The following is a 20,952-nucleotide window of genomic DNA, read 5'->3' on the forward strand; positions in this document are numbered from 1 at the left end:
TGCGCGTGCCGTATGTGCACAAGCCGCCATGTTTTCTGAGTGTTCAGCAGCACGTTGAACTCGTCACACTCAGCGTTGACGTTCGAATGAACAATCCGTGTGCCGACAGCGGTGGAAACAGGAAACGTGTGATTATTGTAATGGCGACGACATTTGGAGAAAATTGCCGGCTACTCTACGAAATGAGCACACTTTTTGCTCGTGGTGGCAGCAACGAATGACGAGAAAGGGACGTCAGTGAGTAATTTGTATTATTCTGATCGCCGACAAGCGTAGCAGAGGAAGGAAGGCGTCTCTGTAATGAATGAGACCTGTTGTAACAGATGATCATACCTTGAGGAGTGCAACGTCACCTCTTACACAATATAACAACTGGGGTCTGGCTAGTGGTAAGTTGGAGCTTTCAGAGCATCCATATCCGCCCGGAACAGGGTCAGTTTTTCGGTCCGAGGTGGAGTTCTAACTTGTTACGTAAGAGGACATACTGAAAAGTAATGCCTCGGAATGTTGTACTCTGTTCTCAATATCGGTTGGGGTATTACATGTCGTGAATATTACTCTGTCGAATTTCTCGCCGTGCTGACTCAAGTAGCAACGCTCTGCCATTAGAGGCCTCTGAGTTGTGGCGTGTAACATGGCCGTGTTTAGCATAACTGAGCCGGTGCGTGAGAAACAGCGAGCTGTAATCGAGTTTCTAACCGCAGAAAACGTACTTTGTAAGAGGTATTTGCTGCCTGCGATATGTAAGCTATAAGAGAATCTGAGACCAAAGAGCAGTGTTGACTGCAGTACGAACTGTGTAGCAGTAGCAGTAAGTTGTTGCTAGCGAGCAGTCGCCTGTCTGCTCTGGTCTGGTGTATCATGTTGGCTGGGCCGGTCGCGGTGCAGCGATGCCGGAGCCTAAGTATTATTGTATAAGGTAAAAAAGCAGCCTCGCGCATATCTAATAATGTTATGTAAAGTCCCATGTAAATCTTTTAAAAATGTCCTAATAATAATCTTTGTGATATAAAGTAATTTCTAAAAAAAATCATTTCAATTTAAAGAATTTACTAATTTCTTCAATCCATGATTATTCCTATTGTTACAAAAGAAAAATCAGTTGCTTGCTTTCATAAATGACAAATCTATCGGCCAGCATTGCACAGAGCTGTCCCCGAAAAATTTTATATAAGAGCAGATATATTCGCCGTTTTTATTGAGGTAAGAATTTTTTGCTTTTTTATTCAGAATGATCTTACAGGGCCATGACGCAGCGCTGCTGTCGTCCAAATTCTACCAGGTTACTGAATTTATTTTTTATTACGAAGTTTAGGAATTTTTCTGTTTCGAGCTTACATTAAATGGGAAACAAGTTTTGTGTGGAGGTTAAATGTCAATAAATTTCTGTAGGGATGTTACAAATGTGAAAGGAATGAATTTTGTGGGGACGTTACACTTAAATAACAATCACTATCCATAATATTTATTTTATTATTTTGTTTGTGGGGAGGTTACAACTTCCAATTGAAATTTCTCTCCCTCAGCACGACCATGCCAGACAGCACACGAGCTCTGCGGCATCTGCAACAATCTGACGCCGACAATCCGATCATACACTAAATTACAGGCCCATATCGTTAACGTCGATATGCAGCAGGATTTTGGAACATATATTGTGTTCGAGTATTATGAATTACCTCGAAGGAAACGCTCTATTGACACACAGTCAACATGGGTTTAGAAAACATCGTTCCTGTTAAATACAACTAGCTCTTTATTCACATGAAGTGTTGACAAGGGATTTCAGATCTATTTCGTATTTCTGGGTTTCCGGAAGGCTTTTGACATGGTTCCACACAATCGGCTCGTAGCGAAATTGCGTGCTTATGGAACATCGTCTGTTATGTGACTTGATTCGTGATTTCCCGTCAGAGAGGTCACAATTCGTAGTGACTGACGGAAAGTCATCGAATAAAACAGAAGTGATTTCTGGCGTTCTCCAAGATGGTGTTATAGGCCCTTTGCTGTTCCTTATCTTTAAACGATCTGGGAGACAATCTGAGCAGCTGTCTTCGGTTGTTTGCAGATGACACTGTCGTTATTTACTAGTAAAGTCATCAGAAGATCAAAACAAACTGCAAAACGATTTTGAAAAGATATCTGAATGGTGCGAAAAGTGGCAGTTGACCCTAAATAACGAAAAGTGTGAGGTCATCCACATGAGTGCTAAAAGGAACTCGTTAAACTTTGGTTACACGATAAATCAGTCTAATCTAAAAGCCATAAATTCTACTAAATACCTAGGTATTACAATTACGAACAACTTAAATTGGAAGGAACACACAGAAAATGTTGTGGGGAAGGCTAACCAAAGACGGCGTTTTATTGGCTGGGCCCTTAGAAAATGTAACAGATCTACTAAGGAGACTGACTACACAACGCTTGTCCGTCCTCTTTTAGAATACTGCTGCACGGTGTGGGATACTTACTAGAGAGGACTGACGGAGTACATCGAAAAAGTTCAATGAAAGGCAGCACGTTGTGTATTATCGCGAAATATGGGAGACAGTGTCACAGAAATGATACAGAGTTTGGGCTGGACATCATTAAAAGAAAGGCTTTTTTCGTTGCGGCGGAAACTTCTCACGAAATTCCAATCACCAACTTTCTCCTCCGAATGCGAAAATATTTTGTTGACACCGACCTACATAGGGAGGAATGATCACTACGATAAAATATGGGAAATCAGAGCTCGTACGGAAAGATATAGGTGTTCAATCTTTCCGCGCGCTATACGAGATTGGAATAATAGAGAATTGTGAAGGTGGTTCGACGAAACCTCTGCCGGGCACTAAAATGTGATTTGCAGAGTATCCATATAGATGTAGAGCTCCATACAATCCGGCTTGGCACAATCTGATTTTCGGCTGTTTCCTAAATTTAAAGAATACTTTCGAGGACTTCACGTTGATTGGGATAAAGCGGTGCGACTAGGGGTGAGACTGTGACTCCGTCAACAAAGTGAAACATTCTACACTGACGGTATCAACAAACTGGTGTCTCGTGGGGAGAAATGCATTCGTCGCCAGGGTGAATATTTTGAGAAACAGCCATATAGACATCAACAATTAAGATATAGAATGTTAATTAAGTCTGTTTTATTTCAAAAAAGCTCTAAGATTTTTCAAATAAGAAATTCGTAAGCACTACTTTTCAGCACGACCCCTTATAATATAAGTAGTAATACTCCTAACCTCCGACGAAAAAATGAATTGCATCTCGACTTGCACATGCATCCAAGCTGAAAGCAGTCCTTCGTCAGTAATAAGCACATTCAGTCACGGAAAACCACTGTGTTGTATTGAAAGCAGAAAATACTTTTAAGGAACTGGCCTGGTGCGAATGGCGGGACTTGGGCAATGGGCGTTCCGTACAAACTGTAATACATCCCAGGAATCGAGGATTTCGACGATTTTCGCCTTTTATCGACAGTGATAGTGCCAAAATATCGGTGCCAGGCATAGCAAGATTTTCGAGAATGTTTCAGTTTCAAGTTCTAAGTCGGAAACAATAAACAGAAGAAAAAATTGGCCTTGTGATATAATCATAATCACAAATCACCATTTCTCTGAATTTTTTCTTTTGCATATACTGTGAAACCTTCTTTTTAACGAGGTTTTAATGAGTGAATTTGTGAGTATCAAAGTATGTGACATAAATGGCCTTGTCTTTTGATTCGATTGGCTTCGAAAAATTGGGAAATTTGTGATAAGGTCTTATGGGACCAAACTGCTGAGGTCATCGGTCCCCAAGCCTACACACTACTTAATCTAACTTAAACTAACTTACGCTATGGACAACACACGCACCCATGCCCGAGGGAGGACTCGAACCTCCGACGGGGGGAGCCGCACGGCCGTGACAAATCGCCGTAGACCGCGCGGCTACCCCGCGCGGCTTGACTTAGAAGCTTAATATTTTTACACCACCAAAGGACTGTAGACCTCAGTAAGTGATATAAATTTCAACTTGATGCATCTACCCGTTCCTGAGAAAAAGAGTTTTGAACAGTCGGACAGACACACACATCCAATTGCCTACCCACCTTCCCGCTCTCTCTCTCTCTCTCTCTCTCTCTCTCTCTCTCTCTCTCTCACACACACACATACACACACACACACACACACACACACACACAGACGGACAACAAAGTTATCCTATAATGGTTCCATTTTTACCTATTGAAGAATGAAGCCTAGCATTACTACAATATAAAAATTACATATTGAAAACATTACGAATATTAAGAAATTTGATTCGCAAATTGCAAATCTAAATTGACTTCAGCTGTACCATTTATTGGAGACACATGAAAATTTTTGCCGGACCAGGACTCGAACCCGGACCTCCTGCTTACCGCGAGGGGTCGCTTTAACCACTTCTTGTTTTTTTATCGTTCGTTGCACTTGTTCGGGATGGACGTCCCATGACACCCGTTCAACTTCATGATTCATCCATTCACTCAGTTTTTTATATCATTATGACAAAAGGCAGCTAACCCCCTGATCGAACAGGCTGAGCTACCATGCCAGCACACTTTGGCTCTCCGAACACGCCATCCGAAATCATCCGAAACCTCCATATGTCATACTTGTCCACATTTCCTAGTGCACACGCATACACTATTTGATTGATATTCAGGACATAAAATCCCGTCTGAGGCCTGCGATCATTTTTATGTTAATAATTGGCAACCAATGACAACTCAATGAAAGTGTCCAATAACATCTCGATGTTATTTTGAGTTGTCAAGGCTGTACGCCTGGTTGGATAGGAAGGAGTTGAAGTTTGTGATGTCTGAAGATGGGTGTAATCCCGAAACGCGTAACATGTTCTAAAAAAAGAGTCAACTGAACATCTCATGACTTTATTGCAATTGTACACCATTGGTCGCCTATTATTGACACTATTTGATTCCCACAACAAGTCTGTACTATGTCTGTGATGACAATTCATACTAAACACAGTGTGACCAGTTCCATTACGACTGTGGCTATGGAAAAAATAATGAATTATGTTCACAAAATCACCGTATTTATTCAAAATCGTTTCGCGCCAGTACACAGCTAAAATTGTTTTAAAAGTGCTTTGAAACATCTACATCTACACGGATACTCTGCAAATCACATTTAAGTGCTACAGTCTTTTTTTGGTATTGCATCTAGTACTACACTACAGTTTTCTTATATGTCCTCTGTTGCATCGTAATTGTATCCTTTCACTGACAAATTCAATTTGGGGAACAAGTAGTCGGCTGGAGCCAAATCCGGCGAATACGAGGGGTGATCCTGGGCTATGATCCATTTGCTGGCCAAAAACGCGAACAGTGGTTACTTCGTCGGTTGAAGACCCAAAAAACTTTTTTGTTTTCCTACGCTGCTCCACCGCCTGTTTTCCGACACGTTTCAGACACGTTCTGTTACATATGGGGTCAGGCCGCCAGCTACAGTGAAGCTAGTAGCACTTTGACGTTCCAGACAGCTGTCGTTGAAACGTCGAGGATCGTAACGCTATAACTCACCAGGAGATAGCACTGCAGTTTGGGATTTCACACAAGCAGTCCTAACAGCACGAGCACACACTGTGTCAGACATTTCTGAAGGAACGTTTTATAATCCGACTTGTCAACACAGAGAAAATAATAAATATGTTGAAAATGGTCGTTCAGCATCTCTACTCACTTCTGTGCTCATGTAATCACATTATAATTTCACGCAGAACTGTACCATCACTTGTTTAAATACTCCTAGCTGAGTCATTCTGGTCCATACTTTTAATGTTTTTTCGGACACGTTTCGTTTTAAATATCAACGTGGATAAAAATCACAAGGAAACAATCCCGGCAAACGAGCCGGCGACAAACGTTTGTTTATTTTGCGTTGTTTTGCAAAGGCCTCACGAATACGAGACGGCAACTGACGCGACACCGTGAATGCGGCTTCAGGTTGCTGAAAGATGCGATGGCTTACTCTTCTCCATGTTGCTTTAATTGACACCAGAAGTTTTCTAAAAATTTAAGGATAAACGTAACGTTGGACTGGTATCAAACAACATACGGTCGCCAATTCGACTATGAGATACCTTGCCCCAAAAATAATTTTTTTGCCTTGAAGAGGGTTTTGATACGCAATGTTAGAGTCCCCGGCGGACCATTCCGGTTATTCGCATGCCCAGAAAGGTGCACCCAAGCTTCATCACTCACAAACTACACCGCTACGTTACGTTCACCGTTCACAATTCTTTTCAAGCATTCACTCGCAATATGCAACTCTCTTTTATGTATCAGCTCAAAGCAATGCTGGAACACGTGAAAGGCAGCAAGGTCTCAGGTGTAACGACTAGAACGTAGAATGACAACATCCACATTTAACACCATGGAAATGCCACTTGACAGGTCTTCTCCGGGCTAGGAGTATATTTCTGCAAACTGTTTGTAATCGCCACCGGAATTCAGACTGGAGTCTTATATTTAGGTTTAGAAGCGTCGACATTGCCCAAAACCATTGCTGAGCTCAAAACAGCCATTCAGGAGGTCAGTGACAGCATCGATGTTCTGACACTTCAGCGGGTCATGCAGAATTTCGCTGTTGGTCTGCGCCACATTATCGCCAATGATGGTAGGCGTGCCGAACATGTCATAATCTAAATCCGAATATCTCTAGCGTCGTTTACATGTTGAATAAAGTAGTGTGTAAATAATTTACGTTTTTTCATGTAGTTCAATAATTGTTATCCTGTAACTATGTATGCACGTAATAATAATAATAATAACAATTTGTTGTGGCTCGATGGCGTGGTGAAAGTCTTTCTACTGGACACCACTTCAGTGAATTGCGACTGTGTCCCTGACCTGCCCCAGTTATACCACCTGCTGACAGGGGGCCAACAATTTAGCGTAAAATCCGAAGCACGTCTCCTTTTTGGCGACTCCACACATCTTTGTGGGCTGAAGGCTAGGTTACAACGAAAACTGAAAAAATCTGTGGCCTTGGCGAGATTCGATCCCGCAACCATCTCTCCTTTTCCACTCAACCAGATTACCACAAAGACCACAAACACCCACACGCAGCTAGATAGTCCACCTACTCATTTTGATGATTGGGCTTGTATCGAAATATGTGACATAATAGTCCGTATCCTTTGATTGTACTAACTTAGTAGCTCAAATTTTACACACGCCTAAGCGACCATAGACCTTATAGGTCAACCCCTTTCTGAGAAGAAATGGCCTTAACAGTCGGACTGACAGACAGACAGACAGACCAGCAACAACGTGATTGTATAAGGGTTTTATTTTTACCGATTGAGGTAGGGAACCCTGAAAATAGTAAATGTAGTTGACTTCCAGCGCAAACTAGAAATCAGGATTAATATAGAAGAGAAGCGTTTGCAGAGACCGACCTCTCGCTGCGTGATGTCTGGTCGCGCACTGGAACGCCGCCTGCACTGGCAGCGAGCTGAACTACACCCAGACCCAGACCTCGCGTAACTCCACACGCGATGTGGCTCGGCCGCCACTGTTCCCTTTGCTGACTCGGCACTTCTGACAAGCAGGGCGCGATAAACAGAGTCCGTGCGACGAGGGCGGGCTGTGATTTTGCAACGTCTCCGCACGCGATCTGCGGAAAGTTCCCTGGCAGGCTGCCCGCTGTGAGCACGTAACAGATGCACACACTGATCACACAAAACTTGCATCGCCTCTGCCCATCACGAGAACCGCGTTGCGGGCACGTGGTGCCTTAAGGAAAACCTGTACGTCGAGTAGAGGCGAAAGGGGAATCACTGTACCGACAACACGAGCCGCAGATGGGGAAATGCACAGGTGACTTTGATGAAGGGCTGATCTGATAGTTGTAGCCCAATGCCTGTGAAAGAGCATCTCGGACGCTTCGATGCTGGTAAGCTGTTCCCTTGCTACTGTCGTGAGCATCAGTGGCAAGTGGCTGAGGCACGGTGGATCCACGAAGAGACGACGAGGTATTGGACGCCCACGCCTCTTCATAGAACGCAGAGGTTGGAGGCTTGCCCACTCTGAACGCACAGTAGGTGACGTTTACAGCGTACTAGCTTAAAAATCACCAGCGGGTAACGAGACGTCATCTCCGAAGTCGCCGTCTCCGTACGCTCGAAGACACTATGATTGCCTGTCGATAGGGTGAGAAGGGAGGAGAGGGGTCGGGAGTGATTATGACATGTGGTCACCATCAGAGGTCATTGACCCCTCCCCATGAATGGAGGCAACCCGAAGGTCACGTCAATTTGCATCCAGAGTCGGCACTGAATTGCATACTACAAACGTCAAAAAAAGTTTTGCATCACTCCGGTTCCGCGAGTTTTGGAACCTCTACTGAAAATTGGAATAGACGTCAACATAAAAATCATATCCGTCCTTGTCCTGCTCATGAAAACCAGACATTGCGTGTTGCACCACCATACAACGAGACCGTCAGAGGTGGCGGTCCAGAGGTGCTATACACACCAGCACCTCTAATACCCAGTAACACTTCCATTGATGCATGCCTGTATTTCGTGTGGCATACTATCCACAAGTTCATCGAGGCATTGTTGGTCCAGATTGTCCCAAGCCTCAACGGCGATTCAGCATTGATCCTTCAGAGTGGTTGGTCGGTCACGTCGTCCGTAAACAGGCCTTTTCAATTTATCCCAGGCATGTTCGCTAGGGCTCATGCCTGGAAAACATGCTCACCACTCTAGTCGAGTGATGTCGCTATCCTGAAGAAAGTCATACACAAGATGTGCACGATGGGGGCGCGAATTGTCGTCAATGAAGACAAATGCCTCGCCAGTATGCTGCTAATAATGTTGCACTATCGGTCGGAGGATGGCATTCACGTATCGTACAGCCGTTGCGGCACCTTCCATGACCACCAGGGGCGTACGTCGGCCCCAGATAATGCACCCTAAAACAGCAGGGAACCTCCGTCTTGCTGCACTCGCTGGACAATGTGTCTACGGCGTTCAGCCTGACCAGGATATCTCCAAACACGTCTCTGACGATTGTCTAGTTGAAAGCATATGCAACACTCGTCGGTGAAGAGAACGTGATGCCATGTTCGGCATATTGTTGGACCCATCTGTACCGCGTTGCATGGTGTGGTAGTTGTAAAGATGGACCTCTCCATGGACGTCGGGTGTGAAGTTGCGCATCATGCAGCCTATTGCTCACAGTTTGAGTCATAACACGACATGCTGCACGAAAATCATTATTCAACTTGGTGGCGTTGCTGTCAGGGTTCCTCCGAGCCATAATCGATACGTAGTGCTCATCCTCTGCAGTAGTAGTCCTTGAGCGGCCTGAGCGAGGCATGTCATCGACAGTTCCTGTCTCTCTGTGTCTCCTCCATGTCGGAACAATATCGCTTTGGTTCACTTCGAGACGCCTGTACACTTCTCTTGTTGAGAGTCCTTCCTGGCACGAAGTAATAATGTGAGCGCGATCGAACCGCGATATTGACCTTCTAAGCATGGTTGAACCACAGACAATACGAGCCGTGTACTTCCTTCCTGGTGTAATGACTGGAACTGATCGTCTGTCGGACCCCCTCCGTCTAATAGGCGCTGGTCATGCGTGGTTGTTTACATCTTTGGGAGGATTTAGTGCCATCTCTGAACAGTCAAAGGGACTGTGTCTGTGATACAATATCCACAGTCAACGTCAATCTTCAGGAGTTCTGGGAACTGGGGTGATGCAAAACTTTTTTTGACGTGTGACTGAACTCTGTCGGATCGTGCAAAGCTATTATATTCCAATCTTTGGAGTTTCGAAGCAGCTCTTATTTTTTCTGTGTGGATTCCTTTTCTTGCTTTGGTCGCTTTGTCCCTGATCTGGTGCTGACTTCATTTCTGCCATTACTTCCCAATTGTTAATTTTTTATCTGTGTGAGCTTTTGTTGAAAGTATCTCACAGACTGACATGAGCCGTTTTTAAATTTTTTTGGTCCTGACGGATCTGCAGTTATGCTTCGAGTTGTTATATACACTGGTGTACAAAATTAAAGAAACAACCGGAAATATTTCAAGGTTGCATTTATTTTGCTACATAACAGTATATGCAGATGGTAGTAGAGTTGAAACAATGTAAAGAATACAGAAACGAAAAAAACTGCAACCTGCAAGACGATGTACAAAAATTGTTGTTTGTTTCTCCCAACTTTACGGATTTGCCCACACATTCTGACAACTGGTTAACGTGCTCATTATGCGGTGTGACCACCTGTGGTAACAATACAGGGATGACAACTAGAGGGAATGCTGTTGACGCAATAAAGCTCATTCCTCCAGAAGAGCTGGAGAGTAGTTCTTCAATAGCTTCCAAAACATTATCACCTAAACCTTCGCTTCCTTGCTACCTTGCTCAGGTGCATAAAGAACAGGTTGATCTTTTTTAAATTTTTCGTAATCTATTCTTGGTTGTTTTTCCATATTTAAACTCTTCTTTTAATTGTTCTTTTACTTTTCTATTTCCTCGATAAATAACAATTTTATTTTATTTTACATTCGATGTTTCTATTGAAACGTCCCCTTTGAACAATTTATACAGGACTGTGCTTAACCTGACACACAATATTTTTAGCGCAACGCAATCTGACTTTCAAAATTCCCTACAAAACAATGGCCCTGACTAACATTTAACTATACCTTTCACAAATCACTTACCTCACAAAAATCTTCGCTGCTCAAGCTACTGCAATACAGCGAGCGCCACTACTGCCAGCTAAATAAAAGATTCAAACTATGGAAGGCACTAACTACTGATAGGGATAGTTAGCAAATGAAAGATATTAATAGAGAACGAACAATGTATTTACCTTGATATCATCAAAAGTCATAATATATATATCAGTTCATGACAAATTACAAACCTCCGCCATCTCTCTCCCCACAACCACCACTGCTGGCGGCTCACCTCCAACTGCTCAACGCTACGCGCTGTTCACAGCCAGCTGCCGCTGCCCAACACTACAATGGCAGACAACAATGCAAACTAGCCACAGACTGCACACAGCACAGCCAGTGATTTTCATATTGAGCGCTACGTAACGTTGCCAATAAGAAAACATAAACAGCCTACTTACATAGAGAAAACATAAACAGCCTACTTACATAGCCCCCATGCTCCCCACAAAAATTTTTACAAATGGTGTTGGGCACTGGCCAATACAGATTTGACAAAAATTTTTCACAATTACAGTAACAAAGATATAAAATGCACACACTTATTAATATTATGTTGGTCAAAAGATCAAAATTTCTCACAGTCCATAAAGACAGTCCACATTGTTCATCACAGTAAAAATGCAGAGTTTTTCTCAAAGTCCAAGCAGTAAAAGAAAATGCACATAGAAGTAGTGGATTTCCATGCAGTCTTGAAGAAGTAGTGTTGACCTTCCAACGGAAAGACAGTGCTGACTCTCGACATGCAGACAGGTAATGGGCCACAATGGAGCAAACCCACAGCAGAGTCATTCGAAGTTTTGAAGAGTATTGGTAGGTAAGTCATCACAGAGCGGACCCACTGTAGTCCTGGTAGGGAGTATGGTATTGGTGGGCCACCAGAGGTGCAGACCCACTGCAGTCCTTGTAGAAATAATGGTATTGATGGATCATCAAAGATGTAGACCCACTGTAGTCCTTGAAGAGATGGCCAGCAGCCATCTGTTGTGACTGTGCAGGTGCACAATTACCATTGAAGAGTCTTGCGGATAATATAGCAAGTCCATAAACCACCACTTGTGCACTCACAAAGTTTTTGAAATTGTCCTTAGAACCAGCAATGCTGTTATCCAGTCCCTTGCTGAGTTATTAACACACGTGCAAACACTAACAGTCCCTACTTCTCATATATTGTCCTCTACTATGACCAACAGAAACGTGTGCAGTGAAATGTAACTAACAAGTTAATAATGTCATGAACTGGTGACAATTACAATTTTATAACATAAGAATACAATTACAAAGGTACAAAATACATCATTAAAAACATAATAATACAGATAACATTTGTAGTACAGGCTTTACAAAAGAATAGAAATAAACATATACATGAGTGTTACAAAAATAGTGACATAAGTACATACATAAAATAATGAGAATAGTTTTCGAAACATTAATTTCACACATGAACATTGAAACAGAACAGAATTGTAAACAACTTTACAAAGAAAATAACATATTATTAATGCAACTTATATTTGAGGATAACAGTATTCCTCCTCATAGTGAATATAGCTTAGTATTAGAAGAGAAAAAAATTCTATGAAACAGTACACAGAGACAGGAAGAAAACAAATACACAAGGGTACACAAACACATAGTGGGATAACACCAATAGGAAAGGACAGGGTTCGTTTTCAGTGTAACATTTGGTACTGCAGTCCAACCCAAAACTTCATATATCTTTCCTCTTATTTCATCCTTTGTTTCCACCAAAAAAAATTCTATCTAAGCATGCTTTCTGTATTTATATGTTCACACATTTCTTACCTCAACATTTATTTCCAAGAAAATCCTACCTGAACCTGTTTTCTCAATGCATTTCTTCCAATTCATCGCAACTCATTCTCTTAGAGGCTACCCCCTCTTAAGCTAACTTAAATCTACTGAGCTCAGATGCTAAACTAAGGGACGAGGCAATGCAGCATCACATAACAATTAATATAAACAGCAATTACCAAAAAATTGGAAAATTGCAAAGCAAGCTACCGTAAATCTAAATTAACAGATAAAATGCAAAATTACAACTAATATGAGCCAATGTGCAGCAACATGAAAAATCAATGAGTAGTAAAATTGGCTTAGCAGAGTAACACAAATTAAAGTTCAGTAGCACTATGCCTGGCAAACAGCAGCTTATATCTAAACATGACATAGCTCAAGAAGGAAAAATATTACAGTAAAAACAACAATGCAGATAAGGGAAATGTATATTCACATCTTAATGTCTATGTAATTAAAGTGGTGCAGCACAAGAAGTTATTCTACCAAAAAGTTACCAATTACTTGAAAAGAAAATTATGAATGCAGTTACTAGTTCCTTCTTATTGTTCTTTCCTTTCCAAGTGCTCCTTTTTTAAAGAATGTGGATCATAAAATAATTATTTAATAGATCTGTTGACAGAAAGTGTTCACATTAGCAAATGCATTTCATTTTATAAAAGCAATGCTGCAACACAGCTGGAAACCAGATATCAAGTGAAATAAGCAATTACGCAAACCAAAGCATAAAAACATCATTCAATAGTCATGTGGCATTTCGTAAGTCAGTAGCTCTCAACTCTCATAGAAAGACACTTGTCATTATCAGGTTTGCAGATGTACGAATATTTCCCATCAATTCATAAGCATTTCAGCAATTAGCACAAAGTGCGAGTAATCATATGTTTTCAAGTAACGAGGGTGTCGCATTAGCGATGAAAGGCACACCCTAATGGCTTGTTCTCCAGGTGTTTTCCTGTGCTCTGAAAGGCACGCGCTAATGGCTTTTTCTCCAGGCGTCTGACACAGCTGGGTGCCCACGACGCATTATGTGTAGGTGGTCCGTTAACTTTCTTACGGAAATATTTACGACAGCCGTTTCCGCTACAGAGACAGTCGCATATAAAGATATTTCACAGGTCAAGAATTTGCGTTACAAATCTGTAGAAACAAAATGCTATTGATATAACAGTGTCCAAAAAAAAATTTTCGTCTGCATTGTAATACATTCACGCATTTACGCACATTTCATAACTCTTAAAGTACGATTCTTGGTTTCCAACAACCTTTTCCACAAATCAGAGTCCCTAAACACTACTCATTATTCCTTACCTCATTATACATAAACATATTCGTCGACACTTCTTCAATATTTCATCATGAGAAATACGTAGCATAATAAACATTCCTCAACAACATAATACACATCGTCGTCGTAATAATAACATCATAACACCTCAGTCAAATCTCAAAATCGTCGTAACTTCCTCCAATAATTTCCAAGCCTAAAAAAATTCTCTGCTCATGTCAAAAGTGTCAGCTGCCTCAAACGTACTTTAAAAATCATGAATCCGTACCAAATACATCATTCAAAGCTCTCATAGTATCACAATGGTTCCAAAAAAAAAATGAACAGTTTACAAAGTACAGACAAAATACAGTTTCATAAGTGTGAAGTTATCCAACTGTGTAATTACGTAAACATCTGTCACTGATATAGTAAAATAAATGTTTGTCTCTCTCAGTTAAATGATCAGATAGCTGTGTAATTTGTGTGTTAGAGAAATATGGTACCGATGTGTAAAGTTGTATAAGCAAATACCATATTAGCTAGGGTTCCTTGTGGTTGCCACACACATGGTACACAAAGTAGGCATGTACCCCCCTGAGGATTAATGTAATTATACCCTCAGGTGTTACAAATTACAGCAATGGAATGAAATGTATCACGGAAAACTTTCTTTGTAATTAAAAAATCTTTGAAAATAAGTGTTTTAAGTATAAGATTAATCACTCAAATGCGTGTCCTGTAGCACTAAATGCGCGTCTTGCTGTAAGATAATTCTGTGGAACTGTCGTAGTTATCGTCCTCTGTAAGCAAAGTTCTGCTAAAGTCAATGTACTTACCTCATGATACACAAAAGTGAAATGCTTTACGTATAGATATCTTAGTTATTACGCTTATTGCCGTGATGAGGAAAGTACTGTACAGTAACGTATTGTTATGCCACGAAAAAGGCTGTCTCATTGTTGCTATACCACAAAAGTTACTACTAAAACATGTTTTTCTTCCTAGAAGAATTCAGAAAACTGTGCAGATATAAAACAGATACACTGCAAAAGCAACATTGTAAATTGTCACTCATTAGTAGCGTCGTGATAAAAATCGTGTAGCTGTCACATAAACTAACCTCTGTGTCATCTGGTGTCTCTCAGAAAGTACTTTAAATCCGGAATGTATTTTCAAGTAAACCAAAATGTTGCATTAAAATCTCATTAGCAGTACTGGTAAATGTTCTAATCGTACAACTAACAAGCAAGAATGTACACACACAATTACACTGTGTCGTCTGTTCGCAATAACAATGCATTCGTAATTTCTGTTTAAATAATTTCTCTTGGTTCTTGGCTGGATATTGAACTTCAAACATTGTTGCATGGTAACAGTTTCTAAAGCATACTAGTAACGTGAAGTGAAACGTTTTATGGCAAAGACAAAGTTAAAAGGCAGATTATCTGTCAATAAATGGTTTTACATGAGAAATGTGGTGTAAACCTTTACTCTTCCTAGTACGCAGAGTTTCAACTTCAACGCAATTATCATGTGGTATACGTCGGATTCTGTAAGGTCCATTGTAAACTAGAAAGAATTTGTGACTCAAGTGTTTCTTCTTATGTGACAATGAATGAGCTTTAATGAGAACTTTCTGACCAATATACAACTTCTTTGCATTTGCTTTACCGTGTAGTTTTCTCCTTTTGTCTGCTGCAGATTTTATATTTTTAAGAGCCAAATCAATTATGTCTTTGTGTCGAAATTTACGTGTATTCGGGAAAGGTACAAGCTCTCTGATTCTGTTCGGTGGTTCTTCATTCTTCAGTACAAGAGTAGGTGGTAAAGCAGTGGAGTCGTGAGGCATTTCATTCAGCACGTTTTGAAATAAGTGTAAATATCTGTCCCAATGCTGATGCTTTCTGTGACAGTCTACAAAGCTTATTGATTTCTTTCATAATCCGTTCGGAGGGGTTACAATGTGGTGAGTACAATGAAATAAAAACAGGTTTGATTTTATGGTTGCGAAGCATACGTGACCAAACAGCAGATCTGAATTGCGGTCCGTTATCTGAAATGACTTTGCTAACGTGTCCAACTTCACGTACGAAATTTTTAACAAAGGCGTTGGATACAGACCGTCCAGTGGCTTTACGTAACGGTGTGAAAGAAACAAATTTTGAAGTAAGTTCAACAGCGACTAGAACGTACGAAAATCCATTAGATGTTCTGACAAGCGGTCCCAAGAGATCAACAGCCGCAAATTCTTTTAATTTAGAAGGAATAATAGGAAACAACGGAGCACGATGTGAGACAGTAGATGGTTTCGCCTTTTGACAAAGTTTACAAATAGACAAGACTCTTCGAATTCTTTTTTCCATATTGTTAAAATAACAAGTCGTTCGAAGAATATGATAACATTTTCGTGGGCCAAAATGTGCGTAGCTGAAATGAATGTACCAAATGAGCTTATTAACAAAATCGTCTGGAATGCAAAGTACCCATAGCTTGTCATCAACAGTGCAGCGTTTGAAGAGTATGTTGTTTCTAACCAGGTAATAATGCCGAATCTGTGTGTGTGTCTTTTCATGCCATTTGCTCTTGATGTCCTTCCAAATCGGATCTTTATCTTGTTCATGAGCAATGTCCTTTAAAGATGTGGTGATGAAGTTTTCAAAGGCGACTTTCTGAATGTAAAGAATACTGAAATTTTTCTGGAGGTTGCCTTCTGTGGTACTTTTCTCAAGCCCAGCCGGTGCGCGTGACAGTGCGTCCGCAACAATGTTCTCCTTGCCGGGAATGTAGACTATTGTGAAGCGGAATTCTTGCAGAAACAATGCCCAACGTTTTAGCCTGTCGTGATTTAATTTTGAAGACATAAGAAAGAGTAATGCACGATGATCACTGTATACTTTTACGTGCTTACCAGAAAGAAAGAAACGGAATTTGTTAAATGCCCAAACGATAGCTAAAGCTTCTAATTCAGTAACGGAATAATTTTTTTCAGATTTTGTTAGCACTCGGCTAGCAAAAGCAATGGTTTTCTGAATGGTAGTGTCATTTTCTATGGCTTCTTGAAATAAATGGGCACCAAGACCGACTTTAGAAGAATCCGTGCTAAGGCAGAAATCTTGTGACAGATCTGGATGAGCTAAGATTGGCGCGTGAAGTAACGCTTCTTTCAAAGAATTGAAATCCAACTGTGCTTGTTCGTCCCAGTTCCAAATAGTATTTTTTCCAGTGAGAGAACAAAGTTTTGGTGTAGCTAGAATTTGCATATTCAGAAAACGACGGTAAAAATTTACGAGACCTAGAAAACTGCGGACTTGTCTTTTTGTGGATGGCACTGGAATGGCTCTGATTGCTTCTAACTTTTCAGGATCCGGCTGAATGCCTTCAGAAGAAATAATATGTCCCAAAAACCTCACCTTTGACCTACCGAATTCAGACTTTTCCAAGTTAACTGTAATTCCAGATTCTGCAAAAATATGTAACACGCTGTTGAGGATGCGATTGTGTTGTTCCCATGAGGCTTCTGCTATCAGAATATCGTCTACATATAAGGTGATGTGACGTTTTAAGAACTCAGGTAATATGGAATTTAGCCCGCGAATGAATGCTGCCGAAGAAATGTTCAAACCAAAGGGAAGTTTCCGAAACTGATAACAAACGCCGAAACAAAGGAAAGCTGTGTATTTTCTACATTCTGGATGAAGTTCGATCTGATAAAAGCTGGATCTGAGATCAATGGAAGACAACACTTTTACACCATTAAAATTTTGTAGAAGTTCTTCTAACGTTTGCGGCCTGTCTGTTTCAGGAATAATGATCGTATTGATTTGTCTCGAATCTAAGACAAGCCTGATCGATCCATTTTTCTTCTCAACAACATGTAATGGATTGTTGTATGAGCTTACTGCAGGCTCAATAATGCCCTCATTAAGCATAGATTGTATTTCTGTTCTAACACGGTCCCTATAATGCGCCGGAATTACGTATGGTCTAACACAAAATTTAGTATGCTCACGAACACGAAATTGGTATTGAAATCCCTTGATTGTTCCTGTTTTGTGAGTAAAAACTGTGGAATGTGCTTGTAAAATCTCAAAAAGGTCTTGCCTATCATTGTCATTACAATTCTCAATTGTTTGAATTTTATTCTGAATTAACTTATTAGTGTCAAATGCGCCGTCGATATCATCCCTGTCAGTACTTGCAGAGTGATTGTTAGTGTCTAGTTCCGTAGAAAAGTCCGAACTGTTGTCTAACAGAAGGTAAAGCCGATTAATTTCCTCGTCATGGTTTGAGAGCCAATCTTCAAATTTCAAAGCTATTAACTTACCTTCTTTTTCTAAACTTATTTCAGCATCGTGAAAGTTTAAGATTGCTTTGTATTCATTCAAAAAGTCTACTCCCAATATAATTTCCGTCGACAATAATGGAACAATGAGAAAGTTCATAGAGAAGCTGTGGCTTTGACAAAAGAATTCTAAATTGGTTTGTTGGCGTACATCTACACTTTTTCCAAAGATTGCACCTTGTAATTTAATCTTACGTAACGGAAGTGTGGGGCAATCGTTCGATTTGTTGCATTTGCTAAAGGCTGTTTCACTGATTACTGAAATGGGACTGCCAGAGTCAAGTACTGCCGTAAATTTTACGTCATTTACTGTAATGTGAATCACAGGATATGCAATGTTGTTATGTTTTACGTCGTGTTCTTGGAGTAAAATGTCCCTAATGTCTTCCATTTTTACGTAATTACTAGCTACGGCAGCTGCGTCGTTAGTTTCATACGTGCGTTTTGTGGCTGCCTGCGGTATGAGTCATTGCCTATTGTCTCTTTGTTGGCGCGCGTCGTTATTGGGATTTGGAGACCTAACTTCTACAAATTCACCGTGACGAGAGGGCCCTGCTCTGTTTGAATCCCGCCAGTTCTGATGCAATTCAGGTCTGTCGTTACGATCATATCGTCTGTCGTCATGTCGGTAGATTCCATAGTTTCTTTCTTGTCGGTCACATGGTGGAGAATTTCTCCCTGAATCGTAACTGCGCGCTGGTCCGTTGCGTCTAAAGTTATTCTGTCTCCCTTGATAGTATTTATTTTGGTTCCCATATTGTCTGTTTCTCTTATTGTCTCTGTGATAGTCATTACCACGGAGAGGTGATCTTTCCCTGTAGTTATTACTACTCTGCCAACGGTTGTCATACGGGTGGTGTCTGTTTTGGTCACGATTTGTGTTGTGAGAATAGCCTTGTCGTGTAAAGTTATTACTTCTTTCATCGCGGAATTGCGACGGATGTGACCTGTAATTGCTGTGTTCCTGGTTTCGCGTTCCGCGATTGTCAGTGTCAATTTCTAATTCTTGTAAGAGTCCCTGAAATGCTTCAATGTCGTCTTTGCAACGTCCTGCCAAAATAATATGTCGTAAATGTTCAGGCAGTTTGATTAAGCAAATGCGGATGAGTTCTGAGGGGCTGTATGGGTTTGAAAGATACTGATTCTTATGCAACATGTCTTCAAAATATTTCATAAGACTGGAAAATTCAGATTGTTCGAAACGTTTCATCATTATGATGCTATGTTTTACACGGTCTTGTGTGGCTTGAGACCAATATGCTGAGAGGAAGGCATGGTAAAACTCTCCTTCACTGTGGCAATCGTGAATTACCGATCGCATTCTTACAGCTGGTTCATTCTCCAAGTAGCCACACATAAATTCTAATCTGTGTTCTAACGACCAGTTGAGAGGAAAACAATGAGAGAATTGATGGAGCCATGCTTGTGGATGAATGTCGTTGCCAGAATTCTTAAATGTTTTGAATTTACGTGTAGTAATGAACAGCTTATAGTCAAAATCGTCATGTCGGCGAGTCGCATGTCGGTCATTGTTACTTCGTTTCGGCGGTTCCATCTCAAAATCCAATGCGCCTTGCCAATTTCTTTCACAATTTCCGAAGTGCCCTGTGTTGTTATTTTGTGTCTGTTCCGTATTTGTATGTCCCTCTTCCCGTATTGGGGCGCGAGTGTCCTCTAAAATACGTAATTCTTGTACTACTTGTGCCAACTGATCTTGCACTTCCCGGATTTCTCTTTTGTACTGTGTATTGATTTGATTTTGATTTTGTTTGAATTTTCTAATTTGTTCATACTCTTCTGTGTCAGTGAAGGCTACAGGTGTTGTGTCATTCAGATCATCATCTACCTTTGTAGATAAGTTAGTGAACTGATCTGAAAGTTCGGCTACTTTATCCGATAGTGAAATCATTTCCTCTGTATGTTTTTCTGAACCAAGTTTCAGAGTGTCCATTTGTGTTGCAATCGTCTCTACTGTGACCTTTAAGTTTTCCTGAGTTTTTGCAAGTTGCGTAACCGAATCGGTAGATGCAACTGAGTCAATTTTAGCTTGCAAGGTGTTGTGATTTTCATGAAAAATAGTTTGCAGTTCTTTTATGGCTGCTTCATGATTCTGTAATGCATTTTCATGCCGCGAAAAAATAGGTTGGAAATGCTCACAAATTTGTGATTTTACGTCATTACAGACTTTTTGACATTTCGATTCAATGTTATGTAACTCACTAGTTAAATCTTCACGTGTTTGTTCAAGTGTGGTGTCTAACTTTTGAAGATTTTGTTCCATTGTGTCTAACTTTTTGAGATTTTGTTCCACTGTGTCTAACTGTTGCTGTGTTTGTCTCTGATTTTGTTCCATTTGTTGCATTAATTGCAATAATAATGTATTAGTGTCTGGAATCTGTTTCTCTACGCTTTTCGGCAGTGCATTTGCACCGACAACATTCACATTTTGACAAGCAGAAAATGTGTCTTGACTTATTTGAGAAAACGGTGATGACCCAAAACCTGAATCTACAGTATTTGCGAAATTGTGTCCTGTCATTTCGGATTCCTGAGGCGAGCTGTTGCCGACCGATCGATCGATAATGCTTCCCTCTTCACTAATTGTTTCACTGTCCACGCCATTGTTTGCCGCCCGCTCCATTTCCCTATGCACAATTACCAAATTACTACTTTGAACATCAGTTAATTCATTACTCGGTGGCGCTAACACACTGCTCTCATTTTCACTGTCATTTCTCAGTTTACTTTGGAGCCTAGTATTACGTTTTTCACACGCCATTAT

The 20,952-nt window shown here is 40.8% G+C and overlaps 1 protein-coding gene across 1 annotated transcript in view; it reads right to left on the minus strand.

Moving 5' to 3' along the window:
* Nucleotides 1-7,709, minus strand: part of LOC124798210 (cytochrome P450 6k1-like) — a 164,715-nt gene extending 157,006 nt beyond the window's left edge. The window contains exon 1 of the mRNA XM_047261513.1: nucleotides 7,444-7,709. The gene's annotated coding sequence lies outside the window, so the exon portion shown is untranslated. The remainder of the gene's footprint in view (nucleotides 1-7,443) is intronic.
* Nucleotides 7,710-20,952: the final 13,243 nt, after the last annotated feature.

Source organism: Schistocerca piceifrons, chromosome 5 (assembly GCF_021461385.2).
Source record: "Schistocerca piceifrons isolate TAMUIC-IGC-003096 chromosome 5, iqSchPice1.1, whole genome shotgun sequence".
Lineage (NCBI taxonomy): Eukaryota > Metazoa > Arthropoda > Insecta > Orthoptera > Acrididae > Schistocerca > Schistocerca piceifrons.